The 26,636-nt window shown below is 53.7% G+C and overlaps 1 non-coding gene across 1 annotated transcript; it reads right to left on the reverse strand.

The window, feature by feature from the left end:
* Positions 1-15,930: 15,930 nt before the first annotated feature.
* On the reverse strand, positions 15,931-16,082 carry LOC138668360 (5.8S ribosomal RNA). Its single transcript, XR_011319186.1, has one exon. It is a non-coding gene; the product is annotated as a 5.8S ribosomal RNA (ribosomal RNA).
* Between the last annotated feature and the right edge of the window lie 10,554 nt (positions 16,083-26,636).

Below are 26,636 nucleotides of genomic sequence, written 5' to 3' on the forward strand. Positions count from 1 at the left end.
TGTCAAGCTGACAGCCGGCACAGAGAAGCTGCAGCGTGCCGGCTCCCAGTATTCAATTGTACTCGTATCTTAGACAAGAGTACAATTGAAGATCTGACTGCAGGGCAGCGTCTAAACTGGAGTTGATTTCTTGAGGGGGAGGAGTCGATTGCAGGAAGCTGCTGGTGGAGAAGAGAATCCGGAAATGAGGAGCTGCAGCATGGAGCCGTGCGAAGAGAGGACCAAGGGGCTGCAGCATGGAGCCATGTGAGGAGAGGAGCTGCATCATGGTGGACCCAGGGTACAAGGGAATGAGGACGCATTTGGAATAGGGGCTGATGAGACGCTGTGTGGGGAATGGGGGCTGATGAGACACTGTGTGGGGAATGGGGAGATGATGAGACGCTGTGTGGGGAATAGGGGCTGATGAGACGCTGTGTGGGGAATGGGGGCTGATGAGACACTGTGTGGGGAATGGGGGCTGATGAGACGCTGTGTGGGGAATAGGGGCTGATGAGACGCTGTGTGGGGAATAGGGGCTGATGAGACGCTGTGTGGGGAATAGGGGCTGATGAGACGCTGTGTGGGGAATAGGGGCTGATGAGACACTGTGTGGGGAATGGGGAGATGATGAGACGCTATGTGGGGAATAGGGGGCTGATGAGACGCTGTGTGGGGAATAGGGGCTGATGAGATGCTGTGTGGGGAATGGGGGAATGATGAGGAGCTGTCTGGGGAATGGGGGCTGATGAGACGCTGTGTGGGAAATGGGGGCTGATGAGACGCTGTGTGGGGAATAGGGGCTGATGAGACGCTGTGTGGGAAATGGGGGATGATGAGGAGCTGTGTGGGGAATGGGGGCTGATGAGACGCTGTGTGGGGAATAGGGGCTGATGAGACCCTGTGTGGGGAATAGGGGCTGATGAGACGCTGTGTGGGGAATGGGGGAATGATGAGGAGCTGTCTGGGGAATGGGGGCTGATGAGACGCTGTGTGGGGAATGGGGAGATGATGAGACGCTATGTGGGGAATAGGGGGATGATGAGACCCTGTGTGGGGAATAGGGGGATGATGAGACGCTGTGTGGGGAATGGGGGCTGATGAGACGCTGTGTGGGGAATAGGGGCTGATGAGACGCTGTGTGGGGAATAGGGGCTGATGAGACGCTGTGTGGGGAATGGGGGCTGATGAGACGCTGTGTGGGGAATGGGGAGATGATGAGACCCTGTGTGGGGAATAGGGGGATGATGAGACGCTGTGTGGGGAATGGGGGCTGATGAGATGCTGTGTGTGGGGAATTGGGAGATGATGAGATGCTGTGTGGGGAATGAGGAGATGATGAGACGCTATGTGGGGAATAGGGGGATGATGAGACGCTGTGTGGGGAATGGGGAGATGATGAGATGCTGTGTGGGGAATAGGGGGATGATGAGACCCTGTGTGGGGAATAGGGGGATGATGAGGAGCTGTGTGGGGAATGGGGGAATGATGAGGAGCTGTGTGGGGAATGGGGGCTGATGAGACGCTGTGTGGGGAATAGGGGCTGATGAGACGCTGTGTGGGGAATAGGGGCTGATGAGACGCTGTGTGGGGAATGGGGGCTGATGAGACGCTGTGTGGGGAATGGGGGCTGATGAGACGCTGTGTGGGGAATAGGGGCTGATGAGACGCTGTGTGGGGAATAGGGGCTGATGAGACGCTGTGTGGGGAATAGGGGCTGATGAGACGCTGTGTGGGGAATAGGGGCTGATGAGATGCTGTGTGGGGAATGGGGGAATGATGAGGAGCTGTCTGGGGAATGGGGGCTGATGAGACGCTGTGTGGGAAATGGGGGCTGATGAGACGCTGTGTGGGGAATGGGGGCTGATGAGACGCTGTGTGGGAAATGGGGGATGATGAGGAGCTGTGTGGGGAATGGGGGCTGATGAGACGCTGTGTGGGGAATAGGGGCTGATGAGACCCTGTGTGGGGAATAGGGGCTGATGAGACGCTGTGTGGGGAATGGGGGAATGATGAGGAGCTGTCTGGGGAATGGGGGCTGATGAGACGCTGTGTGGGGAATGGGGAGATGATGAGACGCTATGTGGGGAATAGGGGGATGATGAGACCCTGTGTGGGGAATAGGGGGATGATGAGACGCTGTGTGGGGAATGGGGGCTGATGAGACGCTGTGTGGGGAATAGGGGCTGATGAGACGCTGTGTGGGGAATAGGGGCTGATGAGACGCTGTGTGGGGAATAGGGGCTGATGAGACGCTGTGTGGGGAATGGGGGCTGATGAGACACTGTGTGGGGAATGGGGGCTGATGAGACGCTGTGTGGGGAATGGGGAGATGATGAGACGCTATGTGGGGAATAGGGGGATGATGAGACCCTGTGTGGGGAATAGGGGGATGATGAGACGCTGTGTGGGGAATGGGGGCTGATGAGACGCTGTGTGTGGGGAATTGGGAGATGATGAGATGCTGTGTGGGGAATGAGGAGATGATGAGACGCTATGTGGGGAATAGGGGGATGATGAGACGCTGTGTGGGGAATGGGGAGATGATGAGATGCTGTGTGGGGAATAGGGGCTGATGAGACGCTGTGTGGGGAATAGGGGCTGATGAGACGCTGTGTGGGGAATGGGGGCTGATGAGACGCTGTGTGGGGAATGGGGGCTGATGAGACACTGTGTGGGGAATGGGGGCTGATGAGACGCTATGTGGGGAATAGGGGCTGATGAGACGCTGTGTGGGGAATGGGGGATGATGAGGAGCTGTGTGGGGAATAGGGGCTGATGAGACGCTGTGTGGGGAATAGGGGCTGATGAGACGCTGTGTGGGGAATAGGGGCTGATGAGACGCTGTGTGGGGAATAGGGGCTGATGAGATGCTGTGTGGGGAATGGGGGAATGATGAGGAGCTGTCTGGGGAATGGGGGCTGATGAGACGCTGTGTGGGAAATGGGGGATGATGAGACGCTGTGTGGGGAATGGGGAGATGATGAGACGCTATGTGGGAAATAGGGGGATGATGAGACCCTGTGTGGGGAATAGGGGGATGATGAGACGCTGTGTGGGGAATGGGGGCTGATGAGACGCTGTGTGGGGAATGGGGAGATGATGAGACGCTATGTGGGGAATAGGGGGATGATGAGACCCTGTGTGGGGAATAGGGGGATGATGAGACGCTGTGTGGGGAATGGGGGCTGATGAGACGCTGTGTGTGGGGAATTGGGAGATGATGAGATGCTGTGTGGGGAATGAGGAGATGATGAGACGCTATGTGGGGAATAGGGGAGATGATGAGATGCTGTGTGGGGAATGAGGAGATGATGAGACGCTATGTGGGGAATAGGGGAGATGATGAGATGCTGTGTGGGGAATAGGGGGATGATGAAACCCTGTGTGGGGAATAGGGGGATGATGAGACGCTATGTGGGGAATGGGGAGATGATGAGATGCTGTGTGGGGAATAGGGGGATGATGAGACCCTGTGTGGGGAATAGGGGGATGATGAGGAGTTGTCTGGGGAATAGGGGAATGATGAGGAGCTGTCTGGGGAATAGGGGCTGATGAGACGCTGTGTGGGGAATGGGGGCTGATGAGACGCTGTGTGGGGAATTGGGAGATGATGAGACGCTATGTGGGGAATGGGGAGATGATGAGACGCTATGTGGGGAATGGGGAGATGATGAGATGCTGTGTGGGGAATGGGGGGAATGATGTGGAGCTGTGTGGGGAATGGGTACATATATGAGGAAACAGTACAGGGGAATGGGTTGGCATGTATGAGGAAACAGTATTTTAAGGACACAAAATGAAGAGCAAAGGGGGAGATGGGGGGCATATATGAGGAAACAGTACAGGGGAATGGGTTGGCATGTATGAGGAAACAGTATTGGGGAACGAGGGCAGACTTCTGAGTTCTCACAGTGCGCACTGCACACTGTCAGAATTCTCTCATGCTGGCGATTTACATACATGCGGTCACATGCTGACTAGACGTGTGTGGCCTCACTCAATGAAAATTAACTGAGCGAGGTCAGACACGTCTAGTCGGAATGTGGCCAGAAGTATACAAATCACATACTTGTGCTGACATGACTGTCCACAGGCAAGGGAGAATCCTAAAAATGTGCAGCACATTAGTTGTGAGAATTCAGAAGCCTGCGATGTCAGGATTCAGCTCTGCAGGTTCCAGTAGTCATCACATGGACACTTCTCTCATATGCGACTTTCATACTTACGGTCCTGTGACAACGAGCTTCTCTTCTGCTTCTCCGTTTTTCACTGAACATTGAGAGCATTAGGGAGAGGAGCTTGAAGGTACATGACTAAGTGTGAAAATCGCATATGTCCTGGGGGGGGGGCGCCAAAATGAATTCTTGCCCTGGGTGCCAGAAGCCCTAGATACACCTCTGGTTGTAATATGGCCACATACATAATGTGCCCATATAATGAGACTGGTGTTATAAACCACGTGTAAAAAAAAATGAGAATCCTAGGATATAATTATATAACTGGTCCATCTAATAGGATATACCGTATATACTCGAGTATAAGCCGAGATTTTCAGCCCAAATTTTTGGGCTGAAAGTGCCCCCCTCGGCTTATACTCGAGTCACGGTAGTGGTGGGGTCGGCGGGTGAGGGGGAGAGGGCGCTGAGGTATACTTACCTAGTCCCAGCGATCCTCGCGCTGTCCCTGCCTTCCTCCCCGTCTTCTGTGCTGCAGCGTCTTCCCCTCTTCAGCGGTCACGTGGGACCGCTCATTAGAGATATGAATAAGCGGCTCCACCTCCCATAGGGGCGGAGCCGCCTATTCATTTCTCTAATCAGCGGTGCCGGTGACCGCTGACAGGAAGATGCTGCAGCACAGAAGACGGGGAGGAAGGCAGGGACAGCGCGAGGATCGCTGGGACTAGGTAAGTATGTTATATTCACCTGTCCGCGTTCCAGCCGCCGGGCGTCGCTCCATCTTCCCGGCGCCTCCATCTTCCCGGCGTCTGCGCTCTGACTGTTCAGGCAGAGGGCGCGATGACGCATATAGTGTGCGCGGCGCCCTCTGCCTGATCAGTCAGAGCAGAGACGCCGGGAAGATGGAGGCGCCGGGACCGGACGCTGGGAGCTGCAATCAAGGGAGGTGAGTATGTGGTTTGTTTTTTTTATTGCAGCAGCAGCAGCAGCGGCAGCACAGATTTATGTGCAGCATCTATGGGGGCAGTATGAACGGCACACAGCACTATATGGGGGCAGTATGAACGGCACACAGCACTATATGGGGGCAGTATGAACGGCACACAGCACTATATGGGGGCAGTATGAACGGCACACAGCACTATATGGGGGCAGTATGAACGGCACACAGCACTATATGGGGGCAGTATGAACGGCACACAGCACTATATGGGGGCAGTATGAACGGCACACAGCACTATATGGGGGCAGTATGAACGGCACACAGCACTATATGGGGGCAGTATGAACGGCACACAGCACTATATGGGGGCAGTATGAACGGCACACAGCACTATATGGGGGCAGTATGAACGGCACACAGCACTATATGGGGGCAGTATGAACGGCACACAGCACTATATGGGGGCAGTATGAACGGCACACAGCACTATATGGGGGCAGTATGAACGGCACACAGCACTATATGGGGGCAGTATGAACGGCACACAGCACTATATGGGGGCAGTATGAACGGCACACAGCACTATATGGGGGCAGTATGAACGGCACACAGCACTATATGGGGGCAGTATGAACGGCACACAGCACTATATGGGGCATCTGTGCAGCATCTATGGGGGCAGTATGAACGGCACACAGCACTATATGGGGCATCTGTGCAGCATCTATGGGGCAGTATGAACGGCACACAGCACTATATGGGGCATCTGTGCAGCATCTATGGGGCAATATGAACGGTGCAGAGCACTATATGGCACAGCTATGGGGAAATAATGATCTATTTTTATTTTTGAAATTCACCGGTAAATGCTACATTTCCACCCTAGGCTTATACTCGAGTCAATAAGTTTTCCCAGTTTTTTGTGGCAAAATTAGGGGGGTCGGCTTATACTCGGGTCAGCTTATACTCGAGTATATACGGTAAGTATATAACGGCCCCATCTAATAGGAGATTATCAAACTCTAATATAAAACAAATACGGGGATAATATCAAACTGCATCAAATTAAAATATATCAAACTATATCAAAAGGGGAAATCAGCCAGACTCAGGGACAGCTGGCTACCAGCTGTCAGACAGGGAAGGGGCGGGGTTACACACTTTGATACACTTTGATAGGGGCGGGGCACCTGTCAGATTTGAGTTTGACGAATGGTAGTTCTGCTACACTTCTAAGAGTGAAGAGGCCACAATCCAAGCTGCTTGAGGTCTGGTGTGAAGTTTCCACAATCAGTGATGGTTTGGGGAGTCATGTCATCTGCTGGTGTAGGCCACTGTGTTTTACCAAGACCAAAGTCAGCACAGCCGTCTACCAGGAAATTTAAGAGCATTTCATGCTTCCCTCTACCAACAAGCTTATTGGAGATTAAAATTTCTTTCTCCAGCAGGACTTGGCACCTGTCCACGCTGCCAAAATTACCAATACCTGGTTTACAAACAACAGTATCACTGTGCTTGATTGGCCAGCAAACTCGCCTGACTTTAGCCCCATAGAGCTGGGCTGTGGAGTCGATAGTTTTGACTTTAGATGTGTATACTGTATATACATTTTTAAACATGTCTTTTTCCCTCTTGCGGGCAGAATGTGCAGATGGCCGTGTGTGTCCTTTGTAGACACCCATATATTTTGCGTTTAACCCCTTCATGACCCAGCCTATTTTGACCTTAAAGACCTTGCCGTTTTTTGCAATTCTGACCAGTGTCCCTTTATGAGGTAATAACTCAGGAACGCTTCAACGGATCCTAGCGGTTCTGAGATTGTTTTTTCGTGACATATTGGGCTTCATGTTAGTGGTAAATTTAGGTCAATAAATTCTGCGTTTATTTGTGATAAAAACGGAAATTTGGCGAAAATTTTGAAAATTTTGCAATTTTCACATTTTGAATTTTTATTCTGTTAAACCAGAGAGATATGTGACACAAAATAGTTAATAAATAACATTTCCCACATGTTTACTTTACATCAGCACAATTTTGGAAACAAAATCTTTTTTTGTTAGGAAGTTATAAGGGTTAAAATTTGACCAGCGATTTGTCATTTTTACAACGAAATTTGCAAAACCATTTTTTTTAGGGACCACCTCACATTTGAAGTCAGTTTGAGGGGTCTATATGGCTGAAAATACCCAAAAGTGACACCATTCTAAAAACTGCACCCCTCAAGGTACTCAAAACCACATTCAAGAAGTTTATTAACCCTTCAGGTGCTTCACAGCAGCAGAAGCAACATGGAAGGAAAAAATGAACATTTAACTTTTTAGTCACAAAAATTATCTTTTAGCAACAATTTTTTTATTTTCCCAATGGTAAAAGGAGAAACTGAACCACGAAAGTTGTTGTCCAATTTGTCCTGAGTACGCTGATACCTCATATGTGGGGGTAAACCACTGTTTGGGCGCACGGCAGGGCTTGGAAGGGAAGGAGCGCCATTTGACTTTTTGAATCAAAAATTGGCTCCACTCTTTAGCGGACACCATGTCACGTTTGGAAAGCCCCCATGTGCCTAAAAATTGGAGCTCCCCCACAAGTGACCCCATTTTGGAAACTAGACATCCCAAGGAACTTATCTAGATGCATAGTGAGCACTTTGAACCCCCAGGTGCTTCACAAATTGATCCGTAAAAATGAAAAAGTACTTTTTTTTCACAAAAAAATTCTTTTAGCCTCAATTTTTTCATTTTCACATGGGCAACAGGATAAAATGGATCCTAAAATGTGTTGGGCAATTTCTCCTGAGTACACCAATACCTCACATGTGGGGGTAAACCACTGTTTGGGCACATGGTAAGGCTCGGAAGGGAAGGAGCGCCATTTGACTTTTTGAATGAAAAATTATTTCCATCGTTAGCGGACACCATGTCGCGTTTGGATAGCTCCTGTGTGCCTAAACATTGGCGCTCCCCCACAAGTGACCCCATTTTGGAAACTAGACCCCCCAAGGAACTTATTTAGATGCCTAGTGAGCACTTTAATCCCTCAGGTGCTTCACAAATTGATCTGTAAAAATGAAAAAGTACTTTTTTTTCACAAAAAAATTATTTTCGCCTCAATTTTTTCATTTTCACATGGGCAGTAGGATAAAATGGATCATAAAATTTGTTGGGCAATTTCTCCCGAGTACGCCGATACCTCATATGTGGGGGTAAACCACTGTTTGGGCACTCGGCAGGGCTCGGAAGGGAAGGCGCGCCATTTGACTTTTTGAATGGAAAATTAGCTCCAATTGTTAGCGGACACCATGTCGCGTTTGGAGAGCCCCTGTGTGCCTAAACATTGGAGCTCCCCCACAAGTGACCCCATTTTGGAAACTAGACCCCCCAAGGAACTTATCTAGATGCATATTGAGCACTTTAAACCCCCAGGTGCTTCACAGAAGTTTATAACGCAGAGCCATGAAAATAAAAAATAATTTTTCTTTCCTCAAAAATGATTTTTTAGCCTGGAATTTCCTATTTTGCCAAGGATAATAGGAGAAATTGGACCCCAAATATTGTTGTCCAGTTTGTCCTGAGTATGCTGATACCCCATATGAGGGGGTAAACCACTGTTTGGGCGCACGGCAGGGCTCGGAAGGGTTGGCACGCCATTTGGCTTTTTAAATGGAAAATTAGCTCCAATCATTAGCGGACACCATGTCACGTTTGGAGAGCCCCTGTGTGCCTAAACATTGGAGATCCCCCAGAAATGACACCATTTTGGAAACTAGACCCCCAAAGGAACTAATCTAGATGTGTGGTGAGGACTTTGAACCCCCAAGTGCGTCACAGAAGTTTATAACGCAGAGCCATGAAAATAAAATAAAAAAATTATTTTCTCAAAAATGATCTTTTAGCCTGCAATTTTTTATTTTCCCAAGGGTAACAGGAGAAATTTGACCCCAAAAGTTGTTGTCCAGTTTCTCCTGAGTACGCTGATACCCCATATGTGGGGGTAAATCACTGTTTGGGCACATGCCGGGGCTCGGAAGTGAAGTAGTGACGTTTTGAAATGCAGACTTTGATGGAATGCTCTGTGGGTGTCACGTTGCGTTTGCAGAGCCCCTGATGTGGCTTAACAGTAGAAACCCCCCACAAGTGACCCCATTTTGGAAACTAGACCCCCAAAGGAACTTATCTAGATGTGTCGTGAGCACTTTGAACCCCCAAGTGCTTCATAGAAGTTTATAATGCAGAGCCGTGAAAATAATAAATACGTTTTCTTTCCTCAAAAATAATTATTTAGCCCAGAATTTTTTATTTTCCCAAGGGTTACAGAAGAAATTGGACCCCAAAAGTTGTTGTCCAGTTTCTCCTGAGTACGCTGATACCCCATATGTGGGGGTAAACCACTGTTTGGGCACATGCCGAGGCTCGGAAGTGAAGTAGTGATGTTTTGAAATGCAGACTTTGATGGAATGCTCTGTGGGCGTCACGTTGCGTTTGCAGAGCCCCTGATGTGGCTTAACAGTAGAAACCCCCCACAAGTGACCCCATTTTGGAAACTAGACCCCCAAAGGAACTTATCTAGATGTGTGGTGAGCACTTTGAACCCCCAAGTGCTTCATAGAAGTTTATAATGCAGAGCCGTGAAAATAATAAATACGTTTTCTTTCCTCAAAAATAATTATTTAGCCCAGAATTTTTTATTTTCCCAAGGGTTACAGAAGAAATTGGACCCCAAAAGTTGTTGTCCAGTTTCTCCTGAGTACGCTGATACCCCATATGTGGGGGTAAACCACTGTTTGGGCACATGCCGAGGCTCGGAAGTGAAGTAGTGACGTTTTGAAATGCAGACTTTGATGGAATGCTCTGTGGGCGTCACGTTGCGTTTGCAGAGCCCCTGATGTGGCTTAACAGTAGAAACCCCCCACAAGTGACCCCATTTTGGAAACTAGACCCCGAAAGGAACTTATCTAGATGTGTGGTGAGCACTTTGAACCCCCAAGCGCTTCATAGAAGTTTATAATGCAGAGCCGTGAAAATAATAAATACGTTTTCTTTCCTCAAAAATAATTATTTAGCCCAGAATTTTTTATTTTCCCAAGGGTTACAGGAGAAATTGGACCACAAAAGTTGTTGTCCAGTTTCTCCTGAATACGCTGATACCCCATGAGTGGGGGTAAACCACTGTTTGGGCACACGTCGGGGCTCAGAAGGGAAGTAGTGACTTTTGAAATGCAGACTTTGATGGAATGGTCTACGGGTGTCACGTTGCGTTTGCAGAGCCCCTGGTGTGCCTAAACAGTAGAAACCCCCACAAGTGACCCCATTTTAGAAACTAGACCCCCCAAGGAACTTATCTAGATATGTGGTGAGCACTTTGAACCCCCAAGTGCTTCACAGACGTTTACAACGCAGAGCCGTGAAAATAAAAAATCATTTATCTTTCCTCAAAAATTATATTTTAGCAAGCATTTTTTTAGATTCACAAGGGTAACAGGAGAAATTGGACCCCAGTAATTGTTGCGCAGTTTGTCCTGAGTATGCTGGTACCCCATATGTGGGGGTAAACCACTGTTTGGGCACAAGTCAGGGCTCGGAAGTGAGGGAGCACCATTTGACTTTTTGAATACGAGATTGGCTGGAATCAATGGTGGCGCCATGTTGCGTTTGGAGACCCCTGATGTGCCTAAACAGTGGTAACCCCTCAATTCTACCTCCAACACTAACCCCAACACACCCCTAACTCTAATCCCAACTGTAGCCATAACCCTAATCACAACCCTAACCGCAACACACTCCTAACCACAACCCTAACCCCAACACACCCCTAACCCTAACCACAACCCTAATTCCAACCCTAACCCTAAGGCTATGTGCCCACGTTGCGGATTCGTGTGAGATATTTCCGCACCATTTTTGAAAAATCCGCGGGTAAAAGGCACTGCGTTTTACCTGCGGATTTTCCGCGGATTTCCAGTGTTTTTTGTGCGGATTTCACCTGCGGATTCCTATTGAGGAACAGGTGTAAAACGCTGCGGAATCCGCACAAAGAATTGACATGCTGCGGAAAATACAACGCAGCGTTTCCGCGCGGTATTTTCCGCACCATGGGCACAGCGGATTTGGTTTTTCATATGTTTACATGGTACTGTAAACCTGATGGAACACTGCTGCGAATCCGCAGCCAAATCCGCACCGTGTGCACATAGCCTAATTCTAAAGGTATGTGCACACGCTGCGGAAAACGCTGCGGATCCGCAGCAGTTTCCCATGAGTTTACAGTTCAATGTAAACCTACGGGAAACAAAAATCGCTGTACACATGCTGCGGAAAAACTGCACGGAAACGCAGCGGTTTACATTCCGCAGCATGTCACTTCTTTTGTGCGGATTCCGCAGCGGTTTTACAACTGCTCCAATAGAAAATCGCAGTTGTAAAACCGCAGTGAAATGCGCAGAAAAAAACGCGGTAAATCCGCCATAAATCCGCAGCGGTTTAGCACTGCGGATTTATCAAATCCGCAGCGGAAAAATCCGCAGAGGGATATATCATCAACCCTACGGATGTTTAGCGACCGTGGAGGTGCCACCCCCTGGGCTGACTCAACCCCCGTGGTGACCTATATCAGAGTACGGCAAAACACATCCGGTTAATTTCAATCACCTCAGCTGGCGTCTTTCACCTGCGTGGCTGACTCGCGCGGAGGAAAATCATTTGCCACAGTTCAAGACACAGAGAAACACGGCACTTTAATAAACTATTACGAGACGCTCTGTTTGACTGCGGGAAACCCTTCGCAATGGAGCGGTGAGTAGAAGACATTTGTCGGCCACGTAGAGACACATGAATGTACCTTGTAGTGGAGTTGTACACTTGCTGGCAAGGTGACCGGTTTTATTGCTTGTGTCTCCCCCGCAGGCACCCACGGACACCACTTACATGCCCCGTGTGCCACAGGGTAACCAAATATATATCCACACATCTGAGAAGGGTATGCCTGAGGTCACACGGTGATTCGGAGATAAAAACCGCCATAGCCTCCGCAAAGTATCAACTTCGCTGTATTGCCAACAAGGGGACAACAATCCAATTCAGTGAGCTCAAGCCCCTCCAATCCTTGGAGGAGACTGTAGCCTTCTTAGAAGGTCGCGGCTTTTTGATAGCAAACAAGCCTAGGTTTGAGTCACAAATCACACCACTGACCTGTGAAGGGCCCGCTCAGGTACCAACTGACAATCCGGAGCTCCGCCCAGGCTCCATGCCAGAGCTAGATTCAGATGTGATGGATGTGCCTTTCCTTTTACGGCCGGGAGACAGTCTGGAGGGAGACCCGTGCCCCCCGCCAGAGCTAGATTCAGATGAGATGGATGTGCCTTTCCTTTTACGGCCAGTAGACAGTCGGGAGGGAGACCCATGCCCCACGCCAAAGCTAGATTCGGATGAGATGGATGTGCCTTTCCTTTTACGGCCGGTAGACAGTCGGGAGGGAGACCCGTGCCCTGAGCCTGACCACACAGGGAGCATTTCTGACCGCATAGGCAATGAGGAGGTCATGGATGGCAGCAATTTAAGTATCCAGAAAAGGGAATGGAAAGACAAAAACCGCACGGCTACCAAGGCCGCCGGATTGTACAAGCGTCACTCATTGAATCACCCCATGTTAAAGGGGTTCCACTCGTACCTAACAGTTACCCATGAGGTCCCAAACTGTCAACAGGAGGTATCAAACGTAGCACGGTTTCTATTTTTTGTGAACCCAAAATCTGTAACTCTGGAGTACCTCGTAAAACCAAACCAGGTTAATAATTTTTTTCAACAACTTGGAAAACTCCATCTATCGAGCCAGACCTCCCTCAAAATGTTGAAGCATATACGGAGATTTACCATGTATCAGATGAGGGCTACCAAACTGAGACTAGAGAATCCTCAACTTTATAAGGCATGCGAAGTGTTCATGAATTTTACAACAGACCTTCAGAAATCATTGTACAAGGGAGCCTGCCGAGAGTCTGTAAGTAAAAGGTACACCGTTCAAAAGAGCCAATATTCAGCGCATTGTTACCAAACCTTGGATGTTGGTTAATTGCCTTTATTTTTCCCCACAGGTACGATCTATTGATGAAGCCATCAAAGTCACCCAAGGACTGCCAGATTATACTGGAGGAGGCAAGGCCAACATTTCTAGCTAGCATCGAGGCTGTGACAGATGGCGGATCAGAAGTAGATCGCCGGGAAGTGGTACTGTACCTCGAGGCCCTTCTGATTCTAAAACATCTCCAAAGACCAGGTGTTGTTCGTAACATGACGGTAAGTCGTCGGGCCCTGTGGGTCAGCGGTATTTGCTGAACCGGTTCAATATTTTTCCACCTTTTTTTTTCACATCGTAGGTTTCAGAGTGGAATGAGAGGATCCATCACACGTACCAAGGAAGACGCAAGACAATTGTGGGTGTGAAGACTCACAAGTGCTCCACCTCTCAGGTAGCAACTTTTGTACTTTCAGAGGAAGAGGAATCGGTAAGCTTTTCTCAAAGCCAGGGAACCCAGGCAACCCCACTCATTGTGGGGAGCAAAACACTCTCTTGTCCCCATGTAAAACCTTTTGGAGGGGTGCCCCCAGACTGGAGAGTAACATATATATATTTTTTTTCTTTTTCAGTGGTTCAATGCGTATGCGGAATATGTCAGACCGGTCTTTACCTTTGGCCGAAAGATTATCACAAACTTTTTCGTGACGTGTACCGGGAAGGTCATAAAAAATCCATCCATGAGACTCAGACGATACCATTCAAGGTAAGGTAGCCACAAGTCAAGTGACCCACAGCCATAAGTAGCAACCGGTACTAACAATGTGCTTTCCTCCGTAGCTACAACCTCCCAAACATCACCAGCCACCTTGTACGGCGGATTTGCGAGACATGGACTTTGTCACAATACACAGATTGCGAAAAGCGCTTGTTTGCACGCTACTTGGCACATACAAACGATGTGGCCGAGAGAGTTTACCGGGAGAAGACCCTGACCGATATGTGCCGTGCCCAAGAGCTAGTGTTCAACGCAGGAAATCATGAGGACGCAAAAATTATGTCGCCAGTAATGGCATCAACCAGTGAATTGGATAACGAGGTGGTAGACCTCACGGAAAGTGATACCGAGTCATCCGATTCTACTGAGGAGTATAGTCTCAAGAATATTCGGCTCATCCCAATCAGGAGAACAAAGCCCTTGTGAATATGTCAATTTTTATCTGACATTAATAAAATTATTCAAATGTACATTCATCTTTGCCTCTTTGACTTGCCTCACTTTTCTCCCACTTTGGGGACCCTTTCGGGGTACTCTGCAACATATTGAAGCCCCTCTTGGGTGGGGGGTAAGGGGAAATGTGATTTTTTTTTTTCTCAGAAAATTGCCCAAAATTTTCCAAGTGTCAAGGACTCTTCCAGAAAAGCTTCCCCAGGCTTCTGGAAGTGTCCTCGGTACACCTCCAGCGGTTTCCCCCTGCCTGGAAGTCTGACACATGTCTGAAATTTTCAAAGTGTGAAAGTATGGTTTTTCACCCAAAATTCAACTTTCCGCCCATGAACCACAGACTTCACCCACACTTAGGTCACTGTCTTGGGGTACACCTCCAGTGCTATGTCACGGTCATCACTGTTGTCACAAAAAATTGACTTTTGTTTAGGCCAAGCAATTTGAGGACGGCACGGCAGCCAGCAGCCCGTACGGTACAGGGGTTGATCAGACCCCCGTACGTCCGGTTGTGGTCTCCGTGCCCCGAAGGGGTTCCCGCTTCTCGCCTGCACCAGGCACGGCAGCCAGCAGACCGTACGGTCCAGGGGTGGGTCAGACTCCCGGACGTACGGTTGTGGTCTCCGTGCCCCGAAGGGGTTCCCACTTCTCGCCTGCACCAGGCACGGCAGCCAGCAGACCGTACGGTCCAGGGGTGGATCAGACCCCCGTACGTCCGGTTGTGGTCTCCATGCCCCGAAGGGGTTCCCGCTTCTCGCCTGCACCAGGAACGGCAGCCAGCAGACCGTACGGTCCAGGGGTGGGTCAGACCCCCGTACGTCCGGTTGTGGTCTCCGTGCCCCGAAGGGGTTCTCGCTTCTCGCCTGCGGCAGGCACAGCAGCCAGCAGACCGTACGGTCCAGGGGTGGGTCAGACCCCCGTACGTCCGGTTGTAGTCTCCGTGCCCCGAAGGGGTTCTCGCTTCTCGCCTGCGGCAGGCACAGCAGCCCGTACGGTCCAGGGGTTGATCAGGCCCCTGTACGTCTGCCCGTGGTCTCCGTGAGTCTTTCGCCCCTATACCCAGGGACCACACCTATGGCCATTTAGCTCAGTTGGTTAGAGCGTGGTGCTAATAACACCAAGGTCGTGGGTTCGATCCCCGTACGGGCCAAGCACATCTACAAACGCCCCTATACCCAGATGACCAATTTGCACATCAGGGTCGCTGCGGACCTCCACCAGAGTTTCCTCTGGCTTCGTCCTGCCCAGGCATAGCTCACCATCTTTCGGGTCCTATCGCGCACTCATGCTCCACCTCCCCGACAGAGGCGGGCCGATGGTGCACCCGCCGTGTCAACCCCCCGGAGCGGGCGGCGGGATCCCACCTCGGCCGGAGCGCCCCGGCCTTCACCTTCATTGCGCCACAGGGTTTCACGTCGCAACGGGGGGAGTGACGATGGTAAACCCCATCAGGTGGGCCCAGGGCAGGTGAGTCTGGCCTTGGGGGGACGTAAGGGATAAAGGAGAAGAGACCATCAGGGCACGGAGCCTCAGGCCTCCCTCGTTGTCACCCTTGCGAGGGGACCCCAGCTGCGCCATGGAGGCGATAGATGGAGGGGCAACCCTCAGACAGGCATAGCCCCGGGAGCACCCCGGGGCCGCAAGGTGCGTTCGAAGTGTCGATGATCAATGTGTCCTGCAATTCACACTTAATTCTCGCAGCTAGCTGCGTTCTTCGACGCGCGCGCCGAGTGATCCACCGTTAAGAGTCGCGCTTTCTGGTTTGGGGACACTCGGAGGCGCCCCCCTTTTCACTCTCGTGTCAGCCGGCCGCAAAAGACTGGGATGCTTTGGAGGGTTGTTTTCAAATCTCGGCCCTGTTGCCCGGGCGCTCGGCCTCCCCGTCCCTCCCTCCAGCGGGGAGGAGAACAAAGGAGGGCTCGAGGCTTCTCAACCTACCGCCCAGACCCACATACCCCGGGGAGGGGTGTGTGAGCGCACAGGAGAATGGTACCCGGGACGGCCTTTCGCGTACGCGGGGGGCTTCTTATTTTTCCTCGGCAGGCAGCGGCAGGGCAACAATCGTCGGCGCGAGGCCGGGCGTCTTTTTCCTGGGCGACGGAGCGAGAGGGGCTCCCCGCACCCTCCCGACGTCGCCCGCCCGCTGTCCTCACGTGCCCTCACCGTCCCCACCCTGCGGAGCGCCCTGGCGAAGCAGAAAGAGACCTACCACCGCCCCCATCACGTTCGGTACCCTTCGGGGATTTGGCGGGCGGCTGGCCTCCTGATCTGCACCTCATCGGTATTTTTCACTCGCCCATTAAAGATCCTTCCACAGGTTCATCTAGGGAAACCTTGTTACGACTTTTACTGTCTCTAGATAGTCAAGTTCGATCGTCTTCTCGGCTCTCCACCATGGGTCTTGGCCGAACCCGGCGGGGCCGATCCAAGGACCTCACTAAACCATCCAATCGGTAGTAGCGACGGGCAGTGTGTACAAAGGCCAGGGACTTAATCAATCGAGGGAGAGAAGCCAGATAGGAAGCCCCGCAGCGGGAAGGGCACCCGGAGGAAGGGAAATCCTCCTCGTCGTCCGTGCCAGCAGGCGGGCATCCCGGGGCGTCACCTTGCGGAGGAAAAAAAGGAGCCTGAACGGCGAGTGCAGTGCCACTGGGGAGATCGTGCACGCTGTACGGTGCGAGGCGGCCGATGCGGAGGGTGTCTGGAAAAAAACCCACCTTGCACGGAGAGGGCGAGGTGACTGGCCTCCGGAGGACGCCACGGCTCCCCTGCCTCGTGACCCACCGCTCCCGGGGCGACACACAGAGTCGCTGCTGGGGAGAGGGGCCAGGGCGGTGGGGGGCCTATGCGGCGCCACCATCTGGCTTAGACCCGGCCTCCCGATCGGAGGGCATCCGTTGTAAAAACCACCCCTTGCGCGGGGAGGGCCGTAGGTGACTGGCCTTCGGAGGACGCCACGGCCGCCCTGCCTCGTGACCCACCGCTCCCGGGGCGACACACAGAGTCGCTGCTGGGGAGAGGGGCCAGGGCGGTGGAGGGCCTATGCGGGGCCTCCGTCTGGCTTAGACCTGCCTCCGCCGAGGGGGGTCCTCGACCCACCGGCGGACGGGCGCGAGGAGTGGGAGAGGGGGGCTGGCCGTCGGGGTCCACCGCGGCTCAGGCGCAGAGCCCGCCAGCGACACGGAGGTCGCGCGGGGGGCGCAGTTGGCCTGGCCGTGTCGGCGTCGCCCTCCGGCGTAGTCCCTCGTCCCGGGCCCTTGCCCGTAACCTCAAAGAAAGCCAACCGAGCGGCGTCTCCCCCCAAAGCCATGCCTCCGCTGTTGAGAACAGAAGAAGCCCGGGGAGTCACCTTGCGGAGAAAAAAATAAAAAAAAAAAAGGAGCCTGAACGGCGAGTGCAGTGCCGCTGGGGAGATCGTGCACGCTGTACGGTGCGAGGCGGCCGATGCGGAGGGTGTCTGGAAAAAAAAAACCCACCTTGCACGGAGAGGGCGAGGTGACTGGCCTCCGGAGGACACCACGGCTCCCCTGCCTCGTGACCCACCGCTCCCGGGGCGACACACAGAGTCGCTGCTGGGGAGAGGGGCCAGGGCGGTGGGGGGCCTATGCGGCGCCACCATCTGGCTTAGACCCGGCCTCCCGATCGGAGGGCATCTGTTGTAAAAACCACCCCTTGCACGGGGAGGGCCGTAGGTGACTGGCCTTCGGAGGACGCCACGGCCACCCTGCCTCGTGACCCACCGCTCCCGGGGCGACACACAGAGTCGCTGCTGGGGAGAGGGGCCAGGGCGGTGGGGGGCCTATGCGGGGCCTCCGTCTGGCTTAGACCTGCCTCCGCCGCGGGGGGTCCTCGACCCACCGGCGGACGGGCGCGAGGAGTGGGAGAGGGGGGCTGGCCGTCGGGGTCCACCGCGGCTCAGGCGCAGAGCCCGCCAGCGACGCGGAGGTCGCACGGGGGGGCGCAGTTGGCCTGGCCGTGTCGGCGTCGCCCTATGGCGTAGTCCCTCGTCCCGGGCTCTTGCCCGTAACCTCAAAGGAGCCCCAACCGAGCGGCGTCTCCCCCCCAAAGCCGTGCCTCCGCTGTTGAGAACAGAAGAAGCCCGGGGCGGCAGTTCGCCGGGTACTCCCCTTCGCCAAAACTCTTTTTGCCCCACTCGTCTCTCCCTTTTCCATCCTCCCTTCTCGCTCTGGGGCGTCCGCTTGGTCTCTCTCTCTCTCTCTCTCTCTCTCGCTCTCTCCCTCTCGCACTCCCTTCCGAGCCGCCTCGGAGGACGTCGGACGAGCGGGGAAGGCGACGGCGTTCGGCCGGGCACACCACGCGGTGAGAACCCACTCCGCCTGCCTCCCCACGCGTCTGTCGTCCCCCCACTATCGTAGGGGCTCGGGAAAAGACTGGAGAACGCGGAGCTCGGCGGTGGCGTGGAAGCGCCACCCACCGCCGCCGCTCTCGCCGATGCCCACCGCGGAGGCCGCCCATCGGACGCTGGGTGGGGGTCGGCACGGGCCTCCGCGGGCGAGCTGCGCATCTGGAAGTCAAAGGGCCGCCCTCGGAGAAGATCGTTGTGCTACCCCGCGCGGGGAGCGATTCGGACGACGGGCCCCCACGCCGAGGTGGGTGGGCGCCCCGCCATTCGCCCGCGCGGGTCGTCGGACCCCTGCCGTACCACAGTTCGGGTCAAACTCCCCCTCTGCACGGCAGCCACCGTCCTGCGAACGGGAGGCGACTGCCGGCGTGCACGCCCAAGGATGCGTGCCTGAATCCCGGGGGGTAAAAGAGGAAGGAGACCGCCCGCCTTAGACCGACGCGGGCTCCAAAGCCCGGGCCGAGCGAGCGGCACCACCTCCCCACCCGGGAGCGCTGAGCCAAATCGATCGGAGGAAGAGCCGGTGGGGGGCATGGGTGAGAAACCCCACCCGCTGCCATCCTTCCCCTCGGGGAGACGGGGAAGAAACATGCCCGATAGTCCTGGAGGTCCCTCTCCAACACGCTACGGGCGCCCTCGAGACGGAATCCGGGTCACAGTGCGATTCTCTCATAGGTCTCCCCGGTGGCGTGGAAGCGGGAGACATCCGACACAGAGAAACGCCAAGCCTGCTCTGAGGGGACCGAGTCAGGGGGTGCAATCCGCCCTCCTGGAGCCCTCCTCGGGACGAAGACTCCAGATCTGCCTCCCTTCTGACATCCGTCACCCTCGGAGAACCAGAACACGCTTGGGGAGGGTCCGTTCAGGCTCAGGCGACCCGGGAAACGCGTCTCTGACTTGGGGCAGACGACCGGCAAGAGTCCCCCTGGAGCCGCGGAAGCCTGGTGTCGACGCGAGGGCGGACTTCCATGCAAACAGGGGGGTACTCGCCAAACCGCCTACCCGACTTGAGGAACCACGAAAACATCGGAAATCAGTCGGGCCCGAGAGGTACCCCTCTCTCCTATATCCTGCAGCTGGTGTGCAAAAGTGGGTATTTGCATGGCGAAACACCGACCCCCACTTTAAGGGAGCGAAGCCGAAAAGTGTCCGACTTCCTGGAGCTGTGCGGCGGATCCGGCGGCCAGAAATTCCTCATTCCGGTTCTATTTTTTTTTTTTTCGATTTTGCGAAATTTGGCGGCCAGGCGGCGTAGCTGGGGCCTGGACTAGCCCGAAACACCTGGAGCCGGCGAGCGGAACGAATTTCCCAACGTTCTGCGGCTCCCGGAAGCCAAAAACGCATCGCCGAAAAATTTCAAAGTCCCAAGGACTCGTTCTTGAAAATCGATCCGGGGGCCATGGAAGTGTCCTCGGTACAGCTTCAGAGCTTTCCCCCCGCCTGGAAGTCTGAAAGTTCTATGTTTGTTCTAAGTGGAAAATCGCGTTTTTTTCAGTGTTCCACCCATCAGACCCAAACTTTGCCCACGCTTAGGTCTCTGTCTCGGGGTGCTTTACAACATATTGACGCCCCTTTAGGGTGGAAGTAGGGGAAAGGGGTCATTTTTCACAAAATCGGAAATTTCTCAAAATATTTCTAAGTGTCAAGGACACTTTTGGAAAATCTTCCCCAGGCTCCTGGAAGCCTCCTCGGTACGCCTCCTGCGGTTTCTCCCTGCCTGGAAGTCTGACACTTGTCTGAAATTTTTAGAGTATGAAAATGCGGTTTTTCACCCAAAATTCGACTTTGCGCCCATGACTCGCAAACTTCACCCACATTTGGGCGACTGTCCTGGGGTACCTCACAACATATTGACGCCCCCCTGGCGTGGAAGTAGGGGAAACGTGTCAATTTTCACCAAATCGTGATTTTCTGAAAATATTTCTAAGTGTCAAGGACACTTTTGGAAAATCTTCCCCAGGCTCCTGGAAGCCTCCTCGGTACGCCTCCTGCGGTTTCTCCCTGCCTGGAAGTCTGACACTTGTCTGAAATTTTTAGAGTATGAAAACGCGGTTTTTCACCCAAAATTCGACTTTGCGCCCATGACTCGCAAACTTCACCCACATTTGGGCGACTGTCCTGGGGTACCTCACAACATATTGACGCCCCCCTGGCGTGGAAGTAGGGGAAACGTGTCAATTTTCACAAAATCGTGATTTTCTGAAAATATTTCTAAGTGTCAAGGACACTTTTGGATAATCTTCCCCAGGCTCCTGGAAGCCTCCTCGGTACGCCTCCTGCGGTTTCTCCCTGCCTGGAAGTCTGACACTTGTCTGAAATTTTTAGAGTATGAAAATGCGGTTTTTCACCCAAAATTCGACTTTGCGCCCATGACCCGCAAACTTCACCCACAGTTAGGTCACTGCCTTGGGGTACCTCACATCATATTGACGCCCCGCTGGCGTGGAAGTAGGGGAAACGTGTCAATTTTCACAAAATCGTGATTTTCTGAAAATATTTCTAAGTGTCAAGGACTCTTTTGGATAATCTTCCCCAGGCTCCTGGAAGCCTCCTCGGTACGCCTCCTGCGGTTTCTCCCTGCCTGGAAGTCTGACACCTGTCTGAAATTTTTAGAGTATGAAAATGCGGTTTTTCACCCAAAATTCGACTTTGCGCCCATGACCCGCAAACTTCACCCACAGTTAGGTCACTGCCTTGGGGTACCTCACATCATATTGACGCCCCCCTGGCGTGGAAGTAGGGGAAACGTGTCAATTTTCACAAAATCGTGATTTTCTGAAAATATTTCTAAGTGTCAAGGACTCTTTTGGATAATCTTCCCCAGGCTCCTGGAAGCCTCCTCGGTACGCCTCCTGCGGTTTCTCCCTGCCTGGAAGTCTGACACCTGTCTGAAATTTTTAGAGTATGAAAATGCGGTTTTTCACCCAAAATTCGACTTTGCGCCCATGACCCGCAAACTTCACCCACAGTTAGGTCACTGCCTTGGGGTACCTCACATCATATTGACGCCCCGCTGGCGTGGAAGTAGGGGAAACGTGTCAATTTTCACAAAATCGTGATTTTCTGAAAATATTTCTAAGTGTCAAGGACTCTTTTGGATAATCTTCCCCAGGCTCCTGGAAGCCTCCTCGGTACGCCTCCTGCGGTTTCTCCCTGCCTGGAAGTCTGACACCTGTCTGAAATTTTTAGAGTATGAAAATGCGGTTTTTCACCCAAAATTCGACTTTGCGCCCATGACCCGCAAACTTCACCCACAGTTAGGTCACTGCCTTGGGGTACCTCACATCATATTGACGCCCCCCTGGCGTGGAAGTAGGGGAAACGTGTCAATTTTCACAAAATCGTGATTTTCTGAAAATATTTCTAAGTGTCAAGGACACTTTTGGATAATCTTCCCCAGGCTCCTGGAAGCCTCCTCGGTACGCCTCCTGCGGTTTCTCCCTGCCTGGAAGTCTGACACCTGTCTGAAATTTTTAGAGTATGAAAATGCGGTTTTTCACCCAAAATTCGACTTTGCGCCCATGACCCGCAAACTTCACCCACAGTTAGGTCACTGCCTTGGGGTACCTCACATCATATTGACGCCCCCCTGGCGTGGAAGTAGGGGAAACGTGTCAATTTTCACAAAATCGTGATTTTCTGAAAATATTTCTAAGTGTCAAGGACACTTTTGGATAATCTTCCCCAGGCTCCTGGAAGCCTCCTCGGTACGCCTCCTGCGGTTTCTCCCTGCCTGGAAGTCTGACACTTGTCTGAAATTTTTAGAGTATGAAAATGCGGTTTTTCACCCAAAATTCGACTTTGCGCCCGTGACTCGCAAACTTCACCCACATTTAGGCGACTGTCCTGGGGTACCTCACAACATATTGACGCCCCCCTGGCGTGGAAGTAGGGGAAACGTGTCAATTTTCACAAAATCGTGATTTTTTTCAAAATATTTCTAAGTGTCAAGGACACTTTTGGAAAATCTTCCCCAGGCTCCTGGAAGCCTCCTCGGTACGCCTCCTGCGGTTTTCCCCCGCCTGGAAGTCTGACATTTTTTACAGTGCGAAAATACGGTTTTTCGCTCAAAATTAAACTTTCCGCCCATGGAACGCACACTGTGCCCCCACCTTGGAGAGTCGCTATGGCGTACTCAGGGTGACTATTAAGCCCACAGACAACCTCCACAGGCCGACTATTAAGCCCCCTCCGTCTTCCGCAGGGCCGACTATTAAGCCCTCCACCGACTTCCGCAGGGCCGACTATTAAGCCCCCCTCCGACTTCCACAGGGCCGACTATTAAGCCCCCCTACGGAGTCCACTCAGCCAGCGACTGAAACGTGGTGAGCGGGGTGTGCGCATCCCGGCCGCGCCCAAAGTGCTTCGCCGCGGTCATGGCTGTCGCCACCGAAAACGGCAAATGTTTGTTTCGGCCAAGCTGCAAGGATACATCTCGGAACACAAAAACCAAACCGGTGGGGACATCCTACAGAGAAACACCGAGCCTGCTCTAGGGGACAGGGACAGAAGGCCGTTCGCCTTCCGAGAGCCCTCACCTGGGTGAGGACCCAAGATGTGCCCTTCTGACAGTGGTTACCTCCAGAGAACCAGGACCCCCGTGGGAAGGGTCCTGCCAAGCTCGGGTCGCCCAGATTCGCCTCTCTCACTCGGGTCACGCGCCCAGCCAACGTCCGCAGAAGACTTCCGATAAACACCGAGCCTGCTCTGGGGGGACAAAGACAGAAGGGCGTCCGCCTTCCGAGAGCCCTCACCTGGGTGAGGACCCAAGATGTGCCCTTCTGACAGTGATTACCTCCAGAGAACCAGGACCCCCGTGGGAAGGGTCCTGCCAAGCTCGGGTCGCCCAGATTCGCCTCTCTCACTCGGGTCACGCGCCCAGCCAACGTCCGCAGAAGACTTCCGATAAACACCGAGCCTGCTCTGGGGGGACAAAGACAGAAGGGCGTCCGCCTTCCAAGAGCCCTCACCTGGGTGAGGACCCAAGATGTGCCCTTCTGACAGTGATTACCTCCAGAGAACCAGGACCCCCATGGGAAGGGTCCTGCCAAGCTCGGGTCGCCCAGATTCGCCTCTCTCACTCGGGTCACGCGCCCAGCCAACATCCGCAGAAGACTTCCGATAAACACCGAGCCTGCTCTGGGGGGACAAAGACAGAAGGGCGTCCACCTTCCGAGAGCCCTCACCTGGGTGAGGACCCAAGATGTGCCCTTCTGACAGTGAAAACCTTCAGAGAACCAGGACCCCCGTGGGAAGGGTCCTGCCAAGCTCGGGTCGCCCAGATTCGCCTCTCTCACTCGGGTCACGCACCCAGCCAACGTCCGCAGAAGACTTCCGATAAACACCGAGCCTGCTCTGGGGGGACAAAGACAGAAGGGCGTCCGCCTTCCGAGAGCCCTCACCTGGGTGAGGACCCAAGATGTGCCCTTCTGACAGTGATTACCTCCAGAGAACCAGGACCCCCGTGGGAAGGGTCCTGCCAAGCTCGGGTCACCCAGATTCGCCTCTCTCACTCGGGTCACGCGCCCAGCCAACGTCCGCAGAAGACTTCCGATAAACACCGAGCCTGCTCTGGGGGGACAAAGACAGAAGGGCGTCCGCCTTCCGAGAGCCCTCACCTGGGTGAGGACCCAAGATGTGCCCTTCTGACAGTGATTACCTCCAGAGAACCAGGACCCCCCGTGGGAAGGGTCCTGCCAAGCTCGGGTCACCCAGATTCGCCTCTCTCACTCGGGTCACGCGCCCAGCCAACGTCCACAGAAGACTTCCGATAAACACCGAGCCTGCTCTGGGGGGACAAAGACAGAAGGGCGTCCGCCTTCCGAGAGCCCTCACCTGGGTGAGGACCCAAGATGTGCCCTTCTGACAGTGATTACCTCCAGAGAACCAGGACCCCCGTGGGAAGGGTCCTGCCAAGCTCGGGTCGCCCAGATTCGCCTCTCTCACTCGGGTCACGCGCCCAGCCAACGTCCGCAGAAGACTTCCGATAAACACCGAGCCTGCTCTGGGGGGACAAAGACAGAAGGGCGTCCGCCTTCCGAGAGCCCTCACCTGGGTGAGGACTCAAGATGTGCCCTTCTGACAGTGATTACCTCCAGAGAACCAGGACCCCCGTGGGAAGGGTCCTGCCAAGCTCGGGTCGCCCAGATTCGCCTCTCTCACTCGGGTCACGCGCCCAGCCAACGTCCGCAGAAGACTTCCGATAAACACCGAGCCTGCTCTGGGGGGACAAAGACAGAAGGGCGTCCGCCTTCCGAGAGCCCTCACCTGGGTGAGGACCCAAGATGTGCCCTTCTGACAGTGATTACCTCCAGAGAACCAGGACCCCCCGTGGGAAGGGTCCTGCCAAGCTCGGGTCACCCAGATTCGCCTCTCTCACTCGGGTCACGCGCCCAGCCAACGTCCGCAGAAGACTTCCGATAAACACCGAGCCTGCTCTGGGGGGACAAAGACAGAAGGGCGTCCGCCTTCCGAGAGCCCTCACCTGGGTGAGGACTCAAGATGTGCCCTTCTGACAGTGATTACCTCCAGAGAACCAGGACCCCCGTGGGAAGGGTCCTGCCAAGCTCGGGTCGCCCAGATTCGCCTCTCTCACTCGGGTCACACGCCCAGCCAACGTCCGCAGAAGACTTCCGATAAACACCGAGCCTGCTCTGGGGGGACAAAGACAGAAGGGCGTCCGCCTTCCGAGAGCCCTCACCTGGGTGAGGACCCAAGATGTGCCCTTCTGACAGTGATTACCTCCAGAGAACCAGGACCCCCCGTGGGAAGGGTCCTGCCAAGCTCGGGTCACCCAGATTCGCCTCTCTCACTCGGGTCACGCGCCCAGCCAACGTCCGCAGAAGACTTCCGATAAACACCGAGCCTGCTCTGGGGGGACAAAGACAGAAGGGCGTCCGCCTTCCGAGAGCCCTCACCTGGGTGAGGACTCAAGATGTGCCCTTCTGACAGTGATTACCTCCAGAGAACCAGGACCCCCGTGGGAAGGGTCCTGCCAAGCTCGGGTCGCCCAGATTCGCCTCTCTCACTCGGGTCACGCGCCCAGCCAACGTCCGCAGAAGACTTCCGATAAACACCGAGCCTGCTCTGGGGGGACAAAGACAGAAGGGCGTCCGCCTTCCGAGAGCCCTCACCTGGGTGAGGACCCAAGATGTGCCCTTCTGACAGTGATTACCTCCAGAGAACCAGGACCCCCGTGGGAAGGGTCCTGCCAAGCTCGGGTCGCCCAGATTCGCCTCTCTCACTCGGGTCACGCGCCCAGCCAACGTCCACAGAAGACTTCCGATAAACACCGAGCCTGCTCTGGGGAGACAAAGACAGAAGGGCATTCGCCTTCCGAGAGCCCTCACCTGGGTGAGGACTCAAGATGTGCCCTTCTGACAGTGAAAACCTTCAGAGAACCAGGACCCCCGTGGGAAGGGTCCTGCCAAGCTCGGGTCACCCAGATTCGCCTCTCTCATTCGGGTCACGCGCCCAGCCAATGTCCACAGCGGATTTCCGACAAATTTTCACTGAAAATTCAACTTTGTGCCCATGAACCAGACACTTTACCCACACTTGGGTCTCTATCTTGGGGTACTTTACAACATATTGACGACCCATGAGGTTGAAGTAGGGAAAATGTGAGATTTTTTTTTTTTACAAAATCGGGATTGTCTCAAAATTTTTCTAAATGTCAAGGACCCTGCCTGCAATTCTTCCCCAGGATCCCTGGAAGTGTCCTTGACATAACACCTGAGATTTTTCCCTTTCTGAATGTATGACACAACAGGATTCGAACCCGAGACGCCAGCTCGGCAAGGCCGCAGCGCTAACAAGTGAGCCACCGTGCTTTGACTGGGATCGATGGATCCAGTTAGTACCCAATCCGTTACAGATATGACTGATCGACAGCCGTGTAGGTGCCACCCCCTGGGGCTGAGTCATCCCCCGTGATGCCGT

The sequence above is a fragment of the Ranitomeya imitator genome, chromosome 2 (assembly GCF_032444005.1).
Source record: "Ranitomeya imitator isolate aRanImi1 chromosome 2, aRanImi1.pri, whole genome shotgun sequence".
Lineage (NCBI taxonomy): Eukaryota > Metazoa > Chordata > Amphibia > Anura > Dendrobatidae > Ranitomeya > Ranitomeya imitator.